The sequence below is a fragment of the Lactuca virosa genome, chromosome 1 (assembly GCF_052849685.1).
Source record: "Lactuca virosa cultivar CGN04683 chromosome 1, Lactuca_virosa_CGN04683_v6, whole genome shotgun sequence".
Lineage (NCBI taxonomy): Eukaryota > Viridiplantae > Streptophyta > Magnoliopsida > Asterales > Asteraceae > Lactuca > Lactuca virosa.
The window spans coordinates 264,228,335-264,244,789 of record NC_136426.1 but is presented as its reverse complement, the minus strand read 5'-3'; the positions used below and the strand labels follow the sequence as shown (position 1 = coordinate 264,244,789).

Here is a 16,455-nt window from a genome sequence, read left to right as displayed (position 1 = left end):
CATGAAGCGGAGGCCACCCGAGCATAGAAATAGCAAGAAAGAAAAAAAAACAAAAAAAAACAGCACGTAAAATCTAAAAAAAACGCAAACGGGCAACGAAAAAGGGGGGTGCAACACGAGGACTTCCCAGGGGGTCACCCATCCTAGTACTACTCTCACCCAAGCACGCTTAACTGCGGAGTTCTGATGGGATCCGGTGCATTAGTGCTGGTATGATCGCACCCGAAATACTATTCATGATTATTGCTTTTATGTCATAAAAGACGCAGAACCTCCTTTGTTTTCGTACGCGAGGCGTGGGACCCACGTGACCGATCGGCTCCGTTGCAAAAATACGAAAACCATCAATCATGAAACGGATGCCACCCGAGCATAGAAACAGCAAGAAAGAAAAAAAAACAAAAAAAAAACCGCACGTAAAATCTAAAAAAACGCAAACGGGCAACGAAAAAGGGGGGTGCAACACGAGGACTTCCCAAGGGGTCACCCATCCTAGTACTACTCTCGCCCAAGCACGCTTAACTGCGGAGTTCTGATGGGATCCGGTGCATTAGTGCTGGTATGATCGCACCCGAAATACTATCCATGCTTATTGCTTTTATGTCTTAAAATACGCAGAACCTCCTTTGTTTTCGTACGCGAGGCGTGGGACCCACGTGACCGATCGGCTCCGTTGCAAAAATACGAAAACCATCAATCATGAAACGGATGCCACCCGAGCATAGAAACAGCAAGAAAGAAAAAAAAACAAAAAAAAAACCGCACGTAAAATCTAAAAAAACGCAAACGGGCAACGAAAAAGGGGGGTACAACACGAGGACTTCCCAGGGGGTCACCCATCCTAGTACTACTCTCGCCCAAGCACGCTTAACTGCGGAGTTCTGATGGGATCCGGTGCATTAGTGCTGGTATGATCGCACCCGAAATACTATCCATGCTTATTGCTTTTATGTCTTAAAAGACGCAGAACCTCCTTTGTTTTCGTACGCGAGGCGTGGGACCCACGTGACCGATCGGCTCCGTTCCAAAAATACGAAAACCATGAACCATGAAGCGGAGGCCACCCGAGCATAGAAATAGCAAGAAAGAAAAAAAAACAAAAAAAAACAGCACGTAAAATCTAAAAAAAACGCAAACGGGCAACGAAAAAGGGGGTGCAACACGAGGACTTCCCAGGGGGTCACCCATCCTAGTACTACTCTCGCCCAAGCACGCTTAACTGCGGAGTTCTGATGGGATCCGGTGCATTAGTGCTGGTATGATCGCACCCGAAATACTATTCATGATTATTGCTTTTATGTCATAAAAGACGCAGAACCTCCTTTGTTTTCGTACGCGAGGCGTGGGACCCACGTGACCGATCGGCTCCGTTGCAAAAATACAAAAACCATCAATCATGAAACGGATGCCACCCGAGCATAGAAACAGCAAGAAAGAAAAAAAAAACAAAAAAAAAACGCAGGTAAAATCTAAAAAAACGCAAACAGGCAACGAAAAAGGGGGGTGCAACACGAGGACTTCCCAGGGGTCACCCATCCTAGTACTACTCTCGCCCAAGCACGCTTAACTGCGGAGTTATGATGGGATCTGGTGCATTAGTGCTGGTATGATCGCACCCGAAATACTATCCATGCTTATTGCTTTTATGTCTTAAAAGACGCAGAACCTCCTTTGTTTTCGTACGCGAGGCGTGGGACCCACGTGACCGATCGGCTCCGTTCCAAAAATACGAAAACCATGAACCATGAAGCGGAGGCCACCCGAGCATAGAAATAGCGAAAAAGAAAAAAAAACAAAAAAAAACCGCACGTAAAATCTAAAAAAACGCAAACGGGCAACGAAAAAGGGGGGGTGCAACACGAGGACTTCCCAGGGGGTCATCCATCCTAGTACTACTCTCGCCCAAGCACGCTTAACTAAGGAGTTCTAATGGGATCCGGTGCATTAGTGCTGGTATGATCGCACCCGAAATACTATCCATGTTTATTGCTTTTATGTCTTAAAAGACGCAGAACCTCCTTTGTTTTCGTACGCGAGGCGTGGGACCCACGTGACCGATCGGCTCCGTTCCAAAAATACGAAAACCATCAACCATGAAACGGATGCCACCCGAGCATACAAACAGCAAGAAAGAAAAAAAAACAAAAAAAAAACCGCACGTAAAATCTAAAAAAACGCAAACGGGCAACGAAAAAGGGGGGTACAACACGAGGACTTCCCAGGGGGTCACCCATCCTAATACTACTCTCGCCCAAGCACGCTTAACTGCGGAGTTCTGATGGGATCCGGTGCATTAGTGCTAGTATGATCGCACCCGAAATACTATCCATGCTTATTGCTTTTATGTCTTAAAAGACGCAGAACCTCCTTTGTTTTCGTACGCGAGGCGTGGGACCCACGTGACCGATCGGCTCCGTTCCAAAAATACGAAAACCATGAACCATGAAGCGGAGGCCACCCGAGCATAGAAATAGCAAGAAAGAAAAAAAAAACAGCACGTAAAATCTAAAAAAAACGCAAACGGGCAACGAAAAAGGGGGGTGCAACACGAGGACTTCCCAGGGGGTCACCCATCCTAGTACTACTCTCGCCCAAGCACGCTTAACTGCGGAGTTCTGATGGGATCCGGTGCATTAGTGCTGGTATGATCGCACCCGAAATATTATTCATGATTATTGCTTTTATGTCATAAAAGACGCAGAACCTCCTTTGTTTTCGTACGCGAGGCGTGGGACCCACGTGACCGATCGGCTCCGTTGCAAAAATACGAAAACCATCAATCATGAAACGGATGCCACCCGAGCATAGAAACAGCAAGAAAGAAAAAAAAAACAAAAAAAAAACCGCACGTAAAATCTAAAAAAACGCAAACGGGCAACGAAAAAGGGGGGTGCAACACGAGGACTTCCCAGGGGGTCACCCATCCTAGTACTACTCTCGCCCAAGCACGCTTAACTGCGGAGTTCTGATGGGATCCGGTGCATTAGTGCTGGTATGATCGCACCCGAAATACTATCCATGCTTATTGCTTTTATGTCTTAAAATACGCAGAACCTCCTTTGTTTTCGTACGCGAGGCGTGGGACCCACGTGACCGATCGGCTCCGTTGCAAAAATACGAAAACCATCAATAATGAAACGGATGCCACCCGAGCATAGAAACAGCAAGAAAGAAAAAAAAACAAAAAAAAAAACCGCACGTAAAATCTAAAAAAACGCAAACGGGCAACGAAAAAGGGGGGTTCAACACGAGGACTTCCCAGGGGGTCACCCATCCTAGTACTACTCTCGCCCAAGCACGCTTAACTGCGGAGTTCTGATGGGATCCGGTGCATTAGTGCTGGTATGATCGCACCCGAAATACTATCCATGCTTATTGCTTTTATGTCTTAAAAGACGCAGAACCTCCTTTGTTTTCGTACGCGAGGCGTGGGACCCACGTGACCGATCGGCTCCGTTCCAAAAATACGAAAACCATGAACCATGAAGCGGAGGCCACCCGAGCATAGAAATAGCAAGAAAGAAAAAAAAAAAACAAAAAAAAACAGCACGTAAAATCTAAAAAAAACGCAAACGGGCAACGAAAAAAGGGGTGCAACACGAGGACTTCCCAGGGGGTCACCCATCCTAGTACTACTCTCGCCCAAGCACGCTTAACTGCGGAGTTCTGATGGGATCCGGTGCATTAGTGCTGGTATGATCGCACCCGAAATACTATTCATGATTATTGCTTTTATGTCATAAAAGACGCAGAACCTCCTTTGTTTTCGTACGCGAGGCGTGGGACCCACGTGACCGATCGGCTCCGTTGCAAAAATACGAAAACCATCAATCATGAAACGGATGCCACCCGAGCATAGTAACAGCAAGAAAGAAAAAAAAAACAAAAAAAAAACCGCACGTAAAATCTAAAAAAACGCAAACGGGCAACGAAAAAGGGGGGTGCAACACGAGGACTTCCCAGGGGGTCACCCATCCTAGTACTACTCTCGCCCAAGCACGCTTAACTGCGGAGTTCTGATGGGATCCGGTGCATTAGTGCTGGTATGATCGCACCCGAAATACTATCCATGCTTATTGCTTTTATGTCTTAAAAGACACAGAACCTCCTTTGTTTTCGTACGCGAGGCGTGGGACCCACGTGACCGATCGGCTCCGTTCCAAAAATACGAAAACCATGAACAATGAAGCGGAGGCCACCCGAGCATACAAATAGCAAGAAAGAAAAAAAAACAAAAAAAAACAGCACGTAAAATCTAAAAAAAACGCAAACGGGCAACGAAAAAGGGGGGTGCAACACGAGGACTTCCCAGGGGGTCACCCATCCTAGTACTACTCTCGCCCAAGCACGCTTAACTGCGAAGTTCTGATGGGATCCGGTGCATTAGTGCTGGTATGATCGCACCCGAAATACTATTCATGATTATTGCTTTTATGTCATAAAAGACGCAGAACCTCCTTTGTTTTCGTACGCGAGGCGTGGGACCCACGTGACCGATCGGCTCCGTTGCAAAAATACGAAAACCATCAATCATGAAACGGATGCCACCCGAGCATAGAAACAGCAAGAAAGAAAAAAAAAACAAAAAAAAAACCGCACGTAAAATCTAAAAAAACGCAAACGGGCAACGAAAAAGGGGGGTGCAACACGAGGACTTCCCAGGGGGTCACCCATCCTAGTACTACTCTCGCCCAAGCACGCTTAACTGATGAGTTCTGATGGGATCCGGTGCATTAGTGCTGGTATGATCGCACCCGAAATATTATCCATGCTTATTGCTTTTATGTCTTAAAAGACGCAGAACCTCCTTTGTTTTCGTACGCGAGGCGTGGGACCCACGTGACCGATCGGCTCCGTTCCAAAAATACGAAAACCATGAACCATGAAGCGGAGGCCACCCGAGCATAGAAATAGCAAGAAAGAAAAAAAAAACAAAAAAAAACAGCACGTAAAATCTAAAAAAAACGCAAACGGGCAACGAAAAAGGGGGATGGAACACGAGGACTTCCCAGGGGGTCACCCATCCTAGTACTACTCTCGCCCAAGCACGCTTAACTGCGGAGTTCTGATGGGATCCGGTGCATTAGTGCTGGTATGATCGCACCCGAAATATTATCCATGCTTATTGCTTTTATGTCTTAAAAGACGCAGAACCTCCTTTGTTTTCGTACGCGAGGCGTGGGACCCACGTGACCGATCGGCTCCGTTCCAAAAATACGAAAACCATGAACCATGAAGCGGAGGCCACCCGAGCATAGAAATAGCAAAAAAGAAAAAAAAAACAAAAAAAACCGCACGTAAAATCTAAAAAAACGCAAACGGGCAACGAAAAAGGGGGGTGCAACACGAGGACTTCCCAGGGGTCACCTATCCTAGTACTACTCTCGCCCAAGCACGCTTAACTAAGGAGTTCTGATGGGATCCGGTGCATTAGTGCTGGTATGATCGCACCCGAAATACTATCCATGCTTATTGCTTTTATGTCTTAAAACACGCAGAACCTCCTTTGTTTTCGTACGCGAGGCGTGGGACCCACGTGACCGATCGGCTCCGTTCCAAAAATACGAAAACCATGAACCATGAAGCGGAGGCCACCCGAGCATACAAACAGCAAGAAAGAAAAAAAAACAAAAAAAAAACCGCACGTAAAATCTAAAAAAACGCAAACGGGCAAACGAAAAAGAGGGGTGCAACACGAGGACTTCCCAGGGGGTCACCCATCCTAGTACTACTCTCGCCCAAGCACGCTTAACTGCGGAGTTCTGATGGGATCCGGTGCATTAGTGCTGGTATGATCGCACCCGAAATACTATCCATGCTTATTGCTTTTATGTCTTAAAAGACGCAGAACCTCCTTTGTTTTCGTACGCGAGGCGTGGGACCGACGTGACCGATCGTCTCCGTTCCAAAAATACGAAAACCCTGAACCATGAAACGGATGCCACCCGAGCATAGAAATAGCAAGAAAGAAAAAAAAACAAAAAAAAACCGCACGTAAAATCTAAAAAAACGCAAACAGGCAACGAAAAAAGGGGGTGCAACACGAGGACTTCCCAGGGGTCACCCATCCTAGTACTACTCTCGCCCAAGCACGCTTAACTGCGGAGTTATGATGGGATCTGGTGCATTAGTGCTGGTATGATCGCACCCGAAATACTATCCATGCTTATTGCTTTTATGTCTTAAAAGACGCAGAACCTCCTTTGTTTTCGTACGCGAGGCGTGGGACCCACGTGACCGATCGGCGCCGTTCCAAAAATACGAAAACCATCAACCATGAAACGGAGGCCACCCGAGCATAGAAATAGCAAGAAAGAAAAAAAAACAAAAAAAAAACCGCACGTAAAATCTAAAAAAACGCAAACGGGCAAACGAAAAAGGGGGTGCAACACGAGGACTTCCCAGAGGGTCACCCATCCTAGTACTACTCTCGCCCAAGCACGCTTACCTGCGGAGTTCTGATGGGATCCGGTGCATTAGTGCCGGTATGATCGCACCCGAAATATTATCCATGCTTATTGCTTTTATGTCTTAAAAGACGCAGAACCTCCTTTGTTTTCGTACGCGAGGCGTGGGACCCACGTGACCGATCGGCTCCGTTGCAAAAATACGAAAACCATGAACCATGAAGCGGAGGCCACCCGAGCATAGAAATAGCAAGAAAGAAAAAAAAACAAAAAAAAAACCGCACGTAAAATCTAAAAAAACGCAAACGGGCAACGAAAAAGGGGGGTGCAACACGAGGACTTCCCAGGGGGTCACCCATCCTAGTACTACTCTCGCCCAAGCACGCTTAACTGCAGAGTTCTAATGGGATCCGGTGCATTAGTGCTGGTATGATCGCACCCGAAATACTATCCATGCTTATTGCTTTTATGTCTTAAAAGACGCAGAACCTCCTTTGTTTTCGTACGCGAGGCGTGGGACCCACGTGACCGATCGGCTCCGTTCCAAAAATACGAAAACCATGAACCATGAAACGGATGCCACCCGAGCATAGAAATAGCAAGAAAGAAAAAAAAAAAAACCGCACGTAAAATCTAAATAAAACGGAAACGGGCAACGAAAAAGGGGGGTGAAACACGAGGACTTCCCAGGGGTTCACCCATCCTAGTACTACTCTCGCCCAAGCACGCTTAACTGCGGAGTTCTGATGGGATCCGGTGCATTAGTGCTCGTATGATCGCACCCGAAATACTGTCCATGCTTATTGCTTTTATGTCTTAAAAGACGCAGAACCTCCTTTGTTTTCGTACGCGAGGCGTGGGACCCACGTGACCGATCGGCTCCGTTCCAAAAATACGAAAACCATGAACCATGAAGCGGAGGCCACCCGAGCATAGAAATAGCGAAAAAGAAAAAAAAACAAAAAAAAACCGCACGTAAAATCTAAAAAAACGCAAACGGGCAACGAAAAAGGGGGGTGCAACACGAGGACTTCCCAGAGGGTCACCCATCCTAGTACTACTCTCGCCCAAGCACGCTTAACTAAGGAATTCTAATGGGATCCGGTGCATTAGTGCTGGTATGATCGCACCCGAAATACTATCCATGTTTATTGCTTTTATGTCTTAAAAGACGCAGAACCTCCTTTGTTTTCGTACGCGAGGCGTGGGACCCACGTGACCGATCGGCTCCGTTCCAAAAATACAAAAACCATCAACCATGAAACGGATGCCACCCGAGCATAGAAACAGCAAGAAAGAAAAAAAAAACAAAAAAAAACCGCACGTAAAATCTAAAAAAACGCAAACGGGCAACGAAAAAGGGGGTGCAACACGAGGACTTCCCAGGGGGTCACCCATCCTAGTTCTACTCTCGCCCAAGCACGCTTAACTGCGGAGTTCTGATGGGATCCGGTGCATTAGTGCTGGTATGATCGCACCCGAAATACTATCCATGCTTATTGCTTTTATGTCTTAAAATACGCAGAACCTCCTTTGTTTTCGTACGCGAGGCGTGGGACCCACGTGACCGATCGGCTCCGTTGCAAAAATACGAAAACCATCAATCATGAAACGGATGCCACCCGAGCATAGAAACAGCAAGAAAGAAAAAAAAAACAAAAAAAAACCGCACGTAAAATCTAAAAAAACGCAAACGAGCAACGAAAAAGGGGGGTGCAACACGAGGACTTCCCAGGGGGTCACCCATCCTAGTACTACTCTCGCCCAAGCGCGCTTAACTGCGGAGTTCTAATGGGATCCGGTGCATTAGTGTTGGTATGATCGCACCCGAAATACTATCCATGCTTATTGCTTTTATGTCTTAAAAGACGCAGAAACTCCTTTGTTTTCGTACGCGAGGCGTGGGACCCACGTGACCGATCGGCTCCGTTCCAAAAATACGAAAACCATGAACCATGAAGCGGAAGCCACCCGAGCATAGAAATAGCAAGAAAGAAAAAAAAAACAAAAAAAAACAGCACGTAAAATCTAAAAAAAACGCAAACGGGCAACGAAAAAGGGGGTGCAACACGAGGACTTCCCAGGGGGTCACCCATCCTAGTACTACTCTCGCCCAAGCACGCTTAACTGCGGAGTTCTGATGGGATCCGGTGCATTAGTGCTGGTATGATCGCACCCGAAATATTATCCATGCTTATTGCTTTTATGTCTTAAAAGACGCAGAACCTCCTTTGTTTTCGTACGCGAGGCGTGGGACCCACGTGACCGATCGGCTCCGTTCCAAAAATACGAAAACCATGAACCATGAAGCGGAGGCCACCCGAGCATAGAAATAGCAAAAAAGAAAAAAAAACAAAAAAAACCGCACGTAAAATCTAAAAAAACGCAAACGGGCAACGAAAAAGGGGGGTGCAACACGAGGACTTCCCAGGGGTCACCCATCCTAGTACTACTCTCGCCCAAGCACGCTTAACTAAGGAGTTCTGATGGGATCCGGTGCATTAGTGCTGGTATGATCGCACCCGAAATACTATCCATGTTTATCGCTTTTATGTCTTAAAAGACGCAGAACCTCCTTTGTTTTCGTACGCGAGGCGTGGGACCCACGTGACCGATCGGCTCCGTTCCAAAAATACGAAAACCATGAACCATGAAGCGGAGGCCACCCGAGCATACAAACAGCAAGAAAGAAAAAAAAACAAAAAAAAACCGCACGTAAAATCTAAAAAAACGCAAACGGGCAAACGAAAAAGGGGGGTGCACCAAGAGGACTTCCCAGGGGATCACCCATCCTAGTACTACTCTCGCCCAAGCACGCTTAACTGCGGAGTTCTGATGGGATCCGGTGCATTAGTGCCGGTATGATCGCACCCGAAATATAATCCATGCTTATTGCTTTTATGTCTTAAAAGACGCAGAACCACCTTTGTTTTCGTACGCGAGGCGTGAGACCCACGTGACCGATCGACTCCGTTGCAAAAATACGAAAACCATGAACCATGAAGCGGAGGCCACCCGAGCATAGAAATAGCAAGAAAGAAAAAAAAAACAAAAAAAAAACCGCACGTAAAATCTAAAAAAACGCAAACGGGCAACGAAAAAGGGGGGTGCAACACGAGGACTTCCCAGGGGGTCACCCATCCTAGTACTACTCTCGCCCAAGCACGCTTAACTGCGGAGTTCTAATGGGATCCGGTGCATTAGTGCTGGTATGATCGCACCCGAAATACTATCCATGCTTATTGCTTTTATGTCTTAAAAGACGCAGAACCTCCTTTGTTTTCGTACGCGAGGCGTGGGACCCACGTGACCGATCGGCTCCGTTCCAAAAATACGAAAACCATGAACCATGAAACGGATGCCACCCGAGCATACAAACAGCAAGAAAGAAAAAAAACAAAAAAAAAAACCGCACGTAAAATCTAAAAAAACGCAAACGGGCAAACGAAAAAGGGGGGTGCAACACGAGGACTTCCCAGGGGGTCACCCATCCTAGTACTAATCTCGCCCAAGCACGCTTAACTGCGGAGTTCTGATGGGATCCGGTGCATTAGTGCTGGTATGATCGCACCCGAAATACTATCCATGCTTATTGCTTTTATGTCTTAAAAGACGCAGAACCTCCTTTGTTTTCGTACGCGAGGCGTGGGACCCACGTGACCGATCGTCTCCGTTCCAAAAATACGAAAACCATGAACCATGAAACGGATGCCACCCGAGCATAGAAATAGCAAGAAAGAAAAAAAAAACAAAAAAAAACCGCACGTAAAATCTAAAAAAACGCAAACAGGCAACGAAAAAGGGGGGTGCAACACGAGGACTTCCCAGGGGTCACCCATCCTAGTACTACTCTCGCCCAAGCACGCTTAACTGCGGAGTTATGATGGGATCTGGTGCATTAGTGCTGGTATGATCGCACCCGAAATACTATCCATGCTTATTGCTTTTATGTCTTAAAAGACGCAGAACCTCCTTTGTTTTCGTACGCGAGGCGTGGGACCCACGTGACCGATCGGCGCCGTTCCAAAAATACGAAAACCATCAACCATGAAACGGAGGCCACCCGAGCATAGAAATAGCAAGAAAGAAAAAAAAAAACAAAAAAAAAACCGCACGTAAAATCTAAAAAAACGCAAACGGGCAAACGAAAAAGGGGGGTGCAACACGAGGACTTCCCAGGGGGTCACCCATCCTAGTACTACTCTCGCCCAAGCACGCTTAACTGCGGAGTTCTGATGGGATCCGGTGCATTAGTGCCGGTATGATCGCACCCGAAATACTATCCATGCTTATTGCTTTTATGTCTTAAAAGACGCAGAACCTCCTTTGTTTTCGTATGCGAGGCGTGAGACCCACGTGACCGATCGGCTCCGTTCCAAAAATACGAAAACCATGAACCATGAAACGGATGCCACCCGAGCATAGAAATAGCAAGAAAGAAAAAAAAAAAAAACCGCACGTAAAATCTAAAAAAAACGCAAACGGGCAACGAAAAAGAGGGGTGCAACACGAGGACTTCCCAGGGGGTCACCCATCCTAGTACTACTCTCGCCCAAGCACGGTTAACTGCGGAGTTCTGATGGGATCCGGTGCATTAGTGCTCGTATGATCGCACCCGAAATACTATCCATGCTTATTGCTTTTATGTCTTAAAAGACGCACAACCTCCTTTGTTTTCGTAGGCGAGGCGTGGGACCCACGTGACCGATCGGCTCAGTTCCAAAAATACGAAAACCATGAACCATGAAGCGGAGGCCACCCGAGCATAGAAATAGCGAAAAAGAAAAAAAACAAAAAAAAACCGCACGTAAAATCTAAAAAAACGCAAACGGGCAACGAAAAAGGGGGGGTGCAACACGAGGACTTCCCAGGGGGTCACCCATCCTAGTACTACTCTCGCCCAACCACGCTTAACTAAGGAGTTCTAATGGGATCCGGTGCATTAGTGCTGGTATGATCGCACCCGAAATACTATCCATGTTTATTGCTTTTATGTCTTAAAAGACGCAGAACCTCCTTTGTTTTCGTACGCGAGGCGTGGGACCCACGTGACCGATCGGCTCCGTTGCAAAAATACGAAAACCATCAATCATGAAACGGATGCCACCCGAGCATAGAAACAGCAAGAAAGAAAAAAAAAACAAAAAAAAAACCGCACGTAAAATCTAAAAAAACGCAAACGGGCAACGAAAAAGGGGGGTGCAACACGAGGACTTCCCAGGGGGTCACCCATCCTAGTACTACTCTCGCCCAAGCACGCTTAACTGCGGAGTTCTAATGGGATCCGGTGCATTAGTGCTGGTATGATCGCACCCGAAATACAATCCATGCTTATTGCTTTTATGTCTTAAAAGACGCAGAACCTCCTTTGTTTTCGTACGCGAGGCGTGGGACCCACGTGACCGATCGGCTCCGTTCCAAAAATACGAAAACCATGAACCATGAAGCGGAGGCCACCCGAGCATAGAAATAGCAAGAAAGAAAAAAAAACAAAAAAAAACAGCACGTAAAATCTAAAAAAAACGCAAACGGGCAACGAAAAAGGGGGGTGCAACACGAGGACTTCCCAGGGGGTCACCCATCCTAGTACTACTCTCGCCCAAGCACGCTTAACTGCGGAGTTCTGATGGGATCCGGTGCATTAGTGCTGGTATGATCGCACCCGAAATATTATTCATGCTTATTGCTTTTATGTCTTAAAAGACGCAGAACCTCCTTTGTTTTCGTACGCGAGGCGTGGGACCCACGTGACCGATCGACTCCGTTCCAAAAATACGAAAACCATGAACCATGAAGCGGAGGCCACCCGAGCATAGAAATAGCAAAAAAGAAAAAAAAACAAAAAAAAAACCGCACGTAAAATCTAAAAAAACGCAAACGGGCAACGAAAAAGGGGGGTGCAACACGAGGACTTCCCAGGGGTCACTCATCCTAGTACTACTCTCGCCCAAGCACGCTTAACTAAGGAGTTCTGATGGGATCCGGTGCATTAGTGCTGGTATGATCGCACCCGAAATACTATCCATGCTTATTGCTTTTATGTCTTAAAACACGCAGAACCTCCTTTGTTTTCGTACGCGAGGCGTGGGACCCACGTGACCGATCGGCTCCGTTCCAAAAATACGAAAACCATGAACCATGAAGCGGAGGCCACCCGAGCATACAAACAGCAAGAAAGAAAAAAAACAAAAAAAAAACCGCACGTAAAATCTAAAAAAACGCAAACGGGCAAACGAAAAAGGGGGGTGCAACACGAGGACTTCCCAGGGGGTCACCCATCCTAGTACTACTCTCGCCCAAGCACGCTTAACTGCGGAGTTCTGATGGGATCCGGTGCATTAGTGCTGGTATGATCGCACCCGAACTACTATCCATGCTTATTTCTTTTATGTCTTAAAAGACGCAGAACCTCCTTTGTTTTCGTACGCGAGGCGTGGGACCCACGTGACCGATCGTCTCAGTTCCAAAAATACGAAAACCATGAACCATGAAACGGATGCCACCCGAGCATAGAAATAGCAAGAAAGAAAAAAAAAAACAAAAAAAAACCGCACGTAAAATCTAAAAAAACGCAAACAGGCAACGAAAAAGGGGGGTGCAACACGAGGACTTCCCAGGGGTCACCCATCCTAGTACTACTCTCGCCCAAGCACGCTTAACTGCGGAGTTATGATGGGAAATGGTGCATTAGTGCTGGTATGATCGCACCCGAAATACTATCCATGCTTATTGCTTTTATGTCTTAAAAGACGCAGAACCTCCTTTGTTTTCGTACGCGAGGCGTGGGACCCACGTGACCGATCGGCGCCGTTCCAAAAATACGAAAACCATCAACCATGAAACGGAGGCCACCCGAGCATAGAAATAGCAAGAAAGAAAAAAAAAACAAAAAAAAAACGCACGTAAAATCTAAAAAAACGCAAACGGGCAAACGAAAAAGGGGGGTGCAACACGAGGACTTCCCAGGGGGTCACCCATCCTAGTACTACTCTCGCCCAAGCACGCTTACCTGCGGAGTTCTGATGGGATCCGGTGCATTAGTGCCGGTATGATCGCACCCGAAATATTATCCATGCTTATTGCTTTTATGTCTTAAAAGACGCAGAACCTCCTTTGTTTTCGTACGCGAGGCGTGGGACCCACGTGACCGATCGGCTCCGTTGCAAAAATACGAAAACCATGAACCATGAAGCGGAGGCCACCCGAGCATAGAAATAGCAAGAAAGAAAAAAAAACAAAAAAAAAACCGCACGTAAAATCTAAAAAAACGCAAACGGGCAACGAAAAAGGGGGGTGCAACACGAGGACTTCCCAGGGGGTCACCCATCCTAGTACTACTCTCGCCCAAGCACGCTTAACTGCAGAGTTCTAATGGGATCCGGTGCATTAGTGCTGGTATGATCGCACCCGAAATACTATCCATGCTTATTGCTTTTATGTCTTAAAAGACGCAGAACCTCCTTTGTTTTCGTACGCGAGGCGTGGGACCCACGTGACCGATCGGCTCCGTTCCAAAAATACGAAAACCATGAACCATGAAACGGATGCCACCCGAGCATAGAAATAGCAAGAAAGAAAAAAAAAAAAAACCGCACGTAAAATCTAAAAAAAACGGAAACGGGCAACGAAAAAGGGGGGTGAAACACGAGGACTTCCCAGGGGTTCACCCATCCTAGTACTACTCTCGCCCAAGCACGCTTAACTGCGGAGTTCTGATGGGATCCGGTGCATTAGTGCTCGTATGATCGCACCCGAAATACTGTCCATGCTTATTGCTTTTATGTCTTAAAAGACGCAGAACCTCCTTTGTTTTCGTACGCGAGGCGTGGGACCCACGTGACCGATCGGCTCCGTTCCAAAAATACGAAAACCATGAACCATGAAGCGGAGGCCACCCGAGCATAGAAATAGCGAAAAAGAAAAAAAAACAAAAAAAAACCGCACGTAAAATCTAAAAAAACGCAAACGGGCAACGAAAAAGGGGGGTGCAACACGAGGACTTCCCAGAGGGTCACCCATCCTAGTACTACTCTCGCCCAAGCACGCTTAACTAAGGAATTCTAATGGGATCCGGTGCATTAGTGCTGGTATGATCGCACCCGAAATACTATCCATGTTTATTGCTTTTATGTCTTAAAAGACGCAGAACCTCCTTTGTTTTCGTACGCGAGGCGTGGGACCCACGTGACCGATCGGCTCCGTTCCAAAAATACAAAAACCATCAACCATGAAACGGATGCCACCCGAGCATAGAAACAGCAAGAAAGAAAAAAAAAACAAAAAAAAACCGCACGTAAAATCTAAAAAAACGCAAACGGGCAACGAAAAAGGGGGTGCAACACGAGGACTTCCCAGGGGGTCACCCATCCTAGTTCTACTCTCGCCCAAGCACGCTTAACTGCGGAGTTCTGATGGGATCCGGTGCATTAGTGCTGGTATGATCGCACCCGAAATACTATCCATGCTTATTGCTTTTATGTCTTAAAATACGCAGAACCTCCTTTGTTTTCGTACGCGAGGCGTGGGACCCACGTGACCGATCGGCTCCGTTGCAAAAATACGAAAACCATCAATCATGAAACGGATGCCACCCGAGCATAGAAACAGCAAGAAAGAAAAAAAAACAAAAAAAAACCGCACGTAAAATCTAAAAAAACGCAAACGAGCAACGAATAAGGGGGGTGCAACACGAGGACTTCCCAGGGGGTCACCCATCCTAGTACTACTCTCGGCCAAGCACGCTTAACTGCGTAGTTCTAATGGGATCCGGTGCATTAGTGCTGGTATGATCGCACCCGAAATACTATCCATGCTTATTGCTTTTATGTCTTAAAAGACGCAGAACCTCCTTTGTTTTCGTACGCGAGGCGTGGGACCCACGTGACCGATCGGCTCCGTTCCAAAAATACGAAAACCATGAACCATGAAGCGGAAGCCACCCGAGCATAGAAATAGCAAGAAAGAAAAAAAAAACAAAAAAAAACAGCACGTAAAATCTAAAAAAAACGCAAACGGGCAACGAAAAAGGGGGTGCAACACGAGGACTTCCCAGGGGGTCACCCATCCTAGTACTACTCTCGCCCAAGCACGCTTAACTGCGGAGTTCTGATGGGATCCGGTGCATTAGTGCTGGTATGATCGCACCCGAAATATTATCCATGCTTATTGCTTTTATGTCTTAAAAGACGCAGAACCTCCTTTGTTTTCGTACGCGAGGCGTGGGACCCACGTGACCGATCGGCTCCGTTCCAAAAATACGAAAACCATGAACCATGAAGCGGAGGCCACCCGAGCATAGAAATAGCAAAAAAGAAAAAAAAAACAAAAAAAAAACCGCACGTAAAATCTAAAAAAACGCAAACGGGCAACGAAAAAGGGGGGTGCAACACGAGGACTTCCCAGGGGTCACCCATCCTAGTACTACTCTCGCCCAAGCACGCTTAACTAAGGAGTTCTGATGGGATCCGGTGCATTAGTGCTGGTATGATCGCACCCGAAATACTATCCATGCTTATTGCTTTTATGTCTTAAAAGACGCAGAACCTCCTTTGTTTTCGTACGCGAGGCGTGGGACCCACGTGACCGATCGGCTCCGTTCCAAAAATACGAAAACCATGAACCATGAAGCGGAGGCCACCCGAGCATACAAACAGCAAGAAAGAAAAAAAACAAAAAAAAACCGCACGTAAAATCTAAAAAAACGCAAACGGGCAAACGAAAAAGGGGGGTGCAACAAGAGGACTTCCCAGGGGGTCACCCATCCTAGTACTACTCTCGCCCAAGCACGCTTAACTGCGGAGTTCTGATGGGATCCGGTGCATTAGTGCCGGTATGATCGCACCCGAAATATTATCCATGCTTATTGCTTTTATGTCTTAAAAGACGCAGAACCTCCTTTGTTTTCGTACGCGAGGCGTGGGACCCACGTGACCGATCGGCTCCGTTGCAAAAATACGAAAACCATGAACCATGAAGCGGAGGCCACCCGAGCATAGAAATAGCAAAAAAGAAAAAAAAACAAAAAAAAAACCGCACGTAAAATCTAAAA

The 16,455-nt window shown here is 46.8% G+C and overlaps 47 non-coding genes across 47 annotated transcripts; all 47 read right to left on the bottom strand.

The window, feature by feature from the left end:
* Positions 1 to 105: 105 nt before the first annotated feature.
* Positions 106 to 224, bottom strand: LOC145155792 (5S ribosomal RNA). The gene has a single exon (XR_013736220.1). It is a non-coding gene; the product is annotated as a 5S ribosomal RNA (ribosomal RNA).
* A 230-nt stretch (positions 225 to 454) lies between these two features.
* LOC145153476 (5S ribosomal RNA) lies at positions 455 to 573 on the bottom strand. Its single transcript, XR_013733983.1, has one exon. It is a non-coding gene; the product is annotated as a 5S ribosomal RNA (ribosomal RNA).
* Positions 574 to 803: 230 nt separating this feature from the next.
* On the bottom strand, positions 804 to 922 carry LOC145155669 (5S ribosomal RNA). Its single transcript, XR_013736098.1, has one exon. It is a non-coding gene; the product is annotated as a 5S ribosomal RNA (ribosomal RNA).
* Positions 923 to 1,151: 229 nt separating this feature from the next.
* Positions 1,152 to 1,270, bottom strand: LOC145152306 (5S ribosomal RNA). Its single transcript, XR_013732830.1, has one exon. It is a non-coding gene; the product is annotated as a 5S ribosomal RNA (ribosomal RNA).
* A 230-nt stretch (positions 1,271 to 1,500) lies between these two features.
* On the bottom strand, positions 1,501 to 1,618 carry LOC145150026 (5S ribosomal RNA). Its single transcript, XR_013730857.1, has one exon. It is a non-coding gene; the product is annotated as a 5S ribosomal RNA (ribosomal RNA).
* Positions 1,619 to 1,848: 230 nt separating this feature from the next.
* LOC145147381 (5S ribosomal RNA) lies at positions 1,849 to 1,967 on the bottom strand. Its single transcript, XR_013728287.1, has one exon. It is a non-coding gene; the product is annotated as a 5S ribosomal RNA (ribosomal RNA).
* Positions 1,968 to 2,197: 230 nt separating this feature from the next.
* LOC145147329 (5S ribosomal RNA) lies at positions 2,198 to 2,316 on the bottom strand. The gene has a single exon (XR_013728235.1). It is a non-coding gene; the product is annotated as a 5S ribosomal RNA (ribosomal RNA).
* A 221-nt stretch (positions 2,317 to 2,537) lies between these two features.
* LOC145152304 (5S ribosomal RNA) lies at positions 2,538 to 2,656 on the bottom strand. The gene has a single exon (XR_013732829.1). It is a non-coding gene; the product is annotated as a 5S ribosomal RNA (ribosomal RNA).
* Positions 2,657 to 2,887: 231 nt separating this feature from the next.
* On the bottom strand, positions 2,888 to 3,006 carry LOC145152302 (5S ribosomal RNA). Its single transcript, XR_013732827.1, has one exon. It is a non-coding gene; the product is annotated as a 5S ribosomal RNA (ribosomal RNA).
* Positions 3,007 to 3,237: 231 nt separating this feature from the next.
* On the bottom strand, positions 3,238 to 3,356 carry LOC145145135 (5S ribosomal RNA). Its single transcript, XR_013726123.1, has one exon. It is a non-coding gene; the product is annotated as a 5S ribosomal RNA (ribosomal RNA).
* Positions 3,357 to 3,588: 232 nt separating this feature from the next.
* Positions 3,589 to 3,707, bottom strand: LOC145152301 (5S ribosomal RNA). The gene has a single exon (XR_013732826.1). It is a non-coding gene; the product is annotated as a 5S ribosomal RNA (ribosomal RNA).
* A 231-nt stretch (positions 3,708 to 3,938) lies between these two features.
* On the bottom strand, positions 3,939 to 4,057 carry LOC145152300 (5S ribosomal RNA). The gene has a single exon (XR_013732825.1). It is a non-coding gene; the product is annotated as a 5S ribosomal RNA (ribosomal RNA).
* A 230-nt stretch (positions 4,058 to 4,287) lies between these two features.
* Positions 4,288 to 4,406, bottom strand: LOC145156064 (5S ribosomal RNA). The gene has a single exon (XR_013736489.1). It is a non-coding gene; the product is annotated as a 5S ribosomal RNA (ribosomal RNA).
* Positions 4,407 to 4,637: 231 nt separating this feature from the next.
* LOC145147840 (5S ribosomal RNA) lies at positions 4,638 to 4,756 on the bottom strand. Its single transcript, XR_013728729.1, has one exon. It is a non-coding gene; the product is annotated as a 5S ribosomal RNA (ribosomal RNA).
* A 231-nt stretch (positions 4,757 to 4,987) lies between these two features.
* Positions 4,988 to 5,106, bottom strand: LOC145146298 (5S ribosomal RNA). Its single transcript, XR_013727249.1, has one exon. It is a non-coding gene; the product is annotated as a 5S ribosomal RNA (ribosomal RNA).
* A 229-nt stretch (positions 5,107 to 5,335) lies between these two features.
* On the bottom strand, positions 5,336 to 5,453 carry LOC145149533 (5S ribosomal RNA). Its single transcript, XR_013730391.1, has one exon. It is a non-coding gene; the product is annotated as a 5S ribosomal RNA (ribosomal RNA).
* Positions 5,454 to 5,684: 231 nt separating this feature from the next.
* Positions 5,685 to 5,803, bottom strand: LOC145152299 (5S ribosomal RNA). Its single transcript, XR_013732824.1, has one exon. It is a non-coding gene; the product is annotated as a 5S ribosomal RNA (ribosomal RNA).
* Positions 5,804 to 6,032: 229 nt separating this feature from the next.
* LOC145150025 (5S ribosomal RNA) lies at positions 6,033 to 6,150 on the bottom strand. The gene has a single exon (XR_013730856.1). It is a non-coding gene; the product is annotated as a 5S ribosomal RNA (ribosomal RNA).
* A 230-nt stretch (positions 6,151 to 6,380) lies between these two features.
* LOC145141347 (5S ribosomal RNA) lies at positions 6,381 to 6,499 on the bottom strand. The gene has a single exon (XR_013722611.1). It is a non-coding gene; the product is annotated as a 5S ribosomal RNA (ribosomal RNA).
* Positions 6,500 to 6,729: 230 nt separating this feature from the next.
* On the bottom strand, positions 6,730 to 6,848 carry LOC145136439 (5S ribosomal RNA). Its single transcript, XR_013720467.1, has one exon. It is a non-coding gene; the product is annotated as a 5S ribosomal RNA (ribosomal RNA).
* Positions 6,849 to 7,072: 224 nt separating this feature from the next.
* Positions 7,073 to 7,191, bottom strand: LOC145150322 (5S ribosomal RNA). The gene has a single exon (XR_013731142.1). It is a non-coding gene; the product is annotated as a 5S ribosomal RNA (ribosomal RNA).
* A 229-nt stretch (positions 7,192 to 7,420) lies between these two features.
* On the bottom strand, positions 7,421 to 7,539 carry LOC145148421 (5S ribosomal RNA). The gene has a single exon (XR_013729306.1). It is a non-coding gene; the product is annotated as a 5S ribosomal RNA (ribosomal RNA).
* A 229-nt stretch (positions 7,540 to 7,768) lies between these two features.
* On the bottom strand, positions 7,769 to 7,887 carry LOC145145912 (5S ribosomal RNA). Its single transcript, XR_013726864.1, has one exon. It is a non-coding gene; the product is annotated as a 5S ribosomal RNA (ribosomal RNA).
* A 230-nt stretch (positions 7,888 to 8,117) lies between these two features.
* LOC145147759 (5S ribosomal RNA) lies at positions 8,118 to 8,236 on the bottom strand. Its single transcript, XR_013728652.1, has one exon. It is a non-coding gene; the product is annotated as a 5S ribosomal RNA (ribosomal RNA).
* Positions 8,237 to 8,466: 230 nt separating this feature from the next.
* Positions 8,467 to 8,585, bottom strand: LOC145152298 (5S ribosomal RNA). The gene has a single exon (XR_013732823.1). It is a non-coding gene; the product is annotated as a 5S ribosomal RNA (ribosomal RNA).
* Positions 8,586 to 8,813: 228 nt separating this feature from the next.
* LOC145148078 (5S ribosomal RNA) lies at positions 8,814 to 8,931 on the bottom strand. The gene has a single exon (XR_013728978.1). It is a non-coding gene; the product is annotated as a 5S ribosomal RNA (ribosomal RNA).
* Positions 8,932 to 9,161: 230 nt separating this feature from the next.
* Positions 9,162 to 9,280, bottom strand: LOC145149115 (5S ribosomal RNA). The gene has a single exon (XR_013729974.1). It is a non-coding gene; the product is annotated as a 5S ribosomal RNA (ribosomal RNA).
* Positions 9,281 to 9,511: 231 nt separating this feature from the next.
* LOC145153659 (5S ribosomal RNA) lies at positions 9,512 to 9,630 on the bottom strand. Its single transcript, XR_013734156.1, has one exon. It is a non-coding gene; the product is annotated as a 5S ribosomal RNA (ribosomal RNA).
* A 231-nt stretch (positions 9,631 to 9,861) lies between these two features.
* Positions 9,862 to 9,980, bottom strand: LOC145153528 (5S ribosomal RNA). Its single transcript, XR_013734030.1, has one exon. It is a non-coding gene; the product is annotated as a 5S ribosomal RNA (ribosomal RNA).
* Positions 9,981 to 10,210: 230 nt separating this feature from the next.
* On the bottom strand, positions 10,211 to 10,328 carry LOC145150024 (5S ribosomal RNA). Its single transcript, XR_013730855.1, has one exon. It is a non-coding gene; the product is annotated as a 5S ribosomal RNA (ribosomal RNA).
* A 233-nt stretch (positions 10,329 to 10,561) lies between these two features.
* Positions 10,562 to 10,680, bottom strand: LOC145152508 (5S ribosomal RNA). Its single transcript, XR_013733040.1, has one exon. It is a non-coding gene; the product is annotated as a 5S ribosomal RNA (ribosomal RNA).
* A 225-nt stretch (positions 10,681 to 10,905) lies between these two features.
* On the bottom strand, positions 10,906 to 11,024 carry LOC145146972 (5S ribosomal RNA). The gene has a single exon (XR_013727891.1). It is a non-coding gene; the product is annotated as a 5S ribosomal RNA (ribosomal RNA).
* A 229-nt stretch (positions 11,025 to 11,253) lies between these two features.
* On the bottom strand, positions 11,254 to 11,372 carry LOC145149031 (5S ribosomal RNA). Its single transcript, XR_013729893.1, has one exon. It is a non-coding gene; the product is annotated as a 5S ribosomal RNA (ribosomal RNA).
* Positions 11,373 to 11,603: 231 nt separating this feature from the next.
* LOC145153658 (5S ribosomal RNA) lies at positions 11,604 to 11,722 on the bottom strand. Its single transcript, XR_013734155.1, has one exon. It is a non-coding gene; the product is annotated as a 5S ribosomal RNA (ribosomal RNA).
* A 230-nt stretch (positions 11,723 to 11,952) lies between these two features.
* LOC145152297 (5S ribosomal RNA) lies at positions 11,953 to 12,071 on the bottom strand. Its single transcript, XR_013732822.1, has one exon. It is a non-coding gene; the product is annotated as a 5S ribosomal RNA (ribosomal RNA).
* Positions 12,072 to 12,301: 230 nt separating this feature from the next.
* On the bottom strand, positions 12,302 to 12,419 carry LOC145149503 (5S ribosomal RNA). The gene has a single exon (XR_013730369.1). It is a non-coding gene; the product is annotated as a 5S ribosomal RNA (ribosomal RNA).
* Positions 12,420 to 12,649: 230 nt separating this feature from the next.
* Positions 12,650 to 12,768, bottom strand: LOC145152296 (5S ribosomal RNA). Its single transcript, XR_013732821.1, has one exon. It is a non-coding gene; the product is annotated as a 5S ribosomal RNA (ribosomal RNA).
* Positions 12,769 to 12,999: 231 nt separating this feature from the next.
* LOC145151268 (5S ribosomal RNA) lies at positions 13,000 to 13,117 on the bottom strand. The gene has a single exon (XR_013732026.1). It is a non-coding gene; the product is annotated as a 5S ribosomal RNA (ribosomal RNA).
* Positions 13,118 to 13,348: 231 nt separating this feature from the next.
* LOC145134925 (5S ribosomal RNA) lies at positions 13,349 to 13,467 on the bottom strand. The gene has a single exon (XR_013719424.1). It is a non-coding gene; the product is annotated as a 5S ribosomal RNA (ribosomal RNA).
* Positions 13,468 to 13,697: 230 nt separating this feature from the next.
* Positions 13,698 to 13,816, bottom strand: LOC145136436 (5S ribosomal RNA). Its single transcript, XR_013720466.1, has one exon. It is a non-coding gene; the product is annotated as a 5S ribosomal RNA (ribosomal RNA).
* A 225-nt stretch (positions 13,817 to 14,041) lies between these two features.
* LOC145150320 (5S ribosomal RNA) lies at positions 14,042 to 14,160 on the bottom strand. Its single transcript, XR_013731140.1, has one exon. It is a non-coding gene; the product is annotated as a 5S ribosomal RNA (ribosomal RNA).
* A 229-nt stretch (positions 14,161 to 14,389) lies between these two features.
* Positions 14,390 to 14,508, bottom strand: LOC145148420 (5S ribosomal RNA). Its single transcript, XR_013729305.1, has one exon. It is a non-coding gene; the product is annotated as a 5S ribosomal RNA (ribosomal RNA).
* Positions 14,509 to 14,737: 229 nt separating this feature from the next.
* LOC145145911 (5S ribosomal RNA) lies at positions 14,738 to 14,856 on the bottom strand. Its single transcript, XR_013726863.1, has one exon. It is a non-coding gene; the product is annotated as a 5S ribosomal RNA (ribosomal RNA).
* A 229-nt stretch (positions 14,857 to 15,085) lies between these two features.
* Positions 15,086 to 15,204, bottom strand: LOC145148991 (5S ribosomal RNA). The gene has a single exon (XR_013729850.1). It is a non-coding gene; the product is annotated as a 5S ribosomal RNA (ribosomal RNA).
* A 230-nt stretch (positions 15,205 to 15,434) lies between these two features.
* Positions 15,435 to 15,553, bottom strand: LOC145152295 (5S ribosomal RNA). Its single transcript, XR_013732820.1, has one exon. It is a non-coding gene; the product is annotated as a 5S ribosomal RNA (ribosomal RNA).
* Positions 15,554 to 15,784: 231 nt separating this feature from the next.
* On the bottom strand, positions 15,785 to 15,902 carry LOC145148077 (5S ribosomal RNA). Its single transcript, XR_013728977.1, has one exon. It is a non-coding gene; the product is annotated as a 5S ribosomal RNA (ribosomal RNA).
* A 229-nt stretch (positions 15,903 to 16,131) lies between these two features.
* LOC145145065 (5S ribosomal RNA) lies at positions 16,132 to 16,250 on the bottom strand. The gene has a single exon (XR_013726057.1). It is a non-coding gene; the product is annotated as a 5S ribosomal RNA (ribosomal RNA).
* Between the last annotated feature and the right edge of the window lie 205 nt (positions 16,251 to 16,455).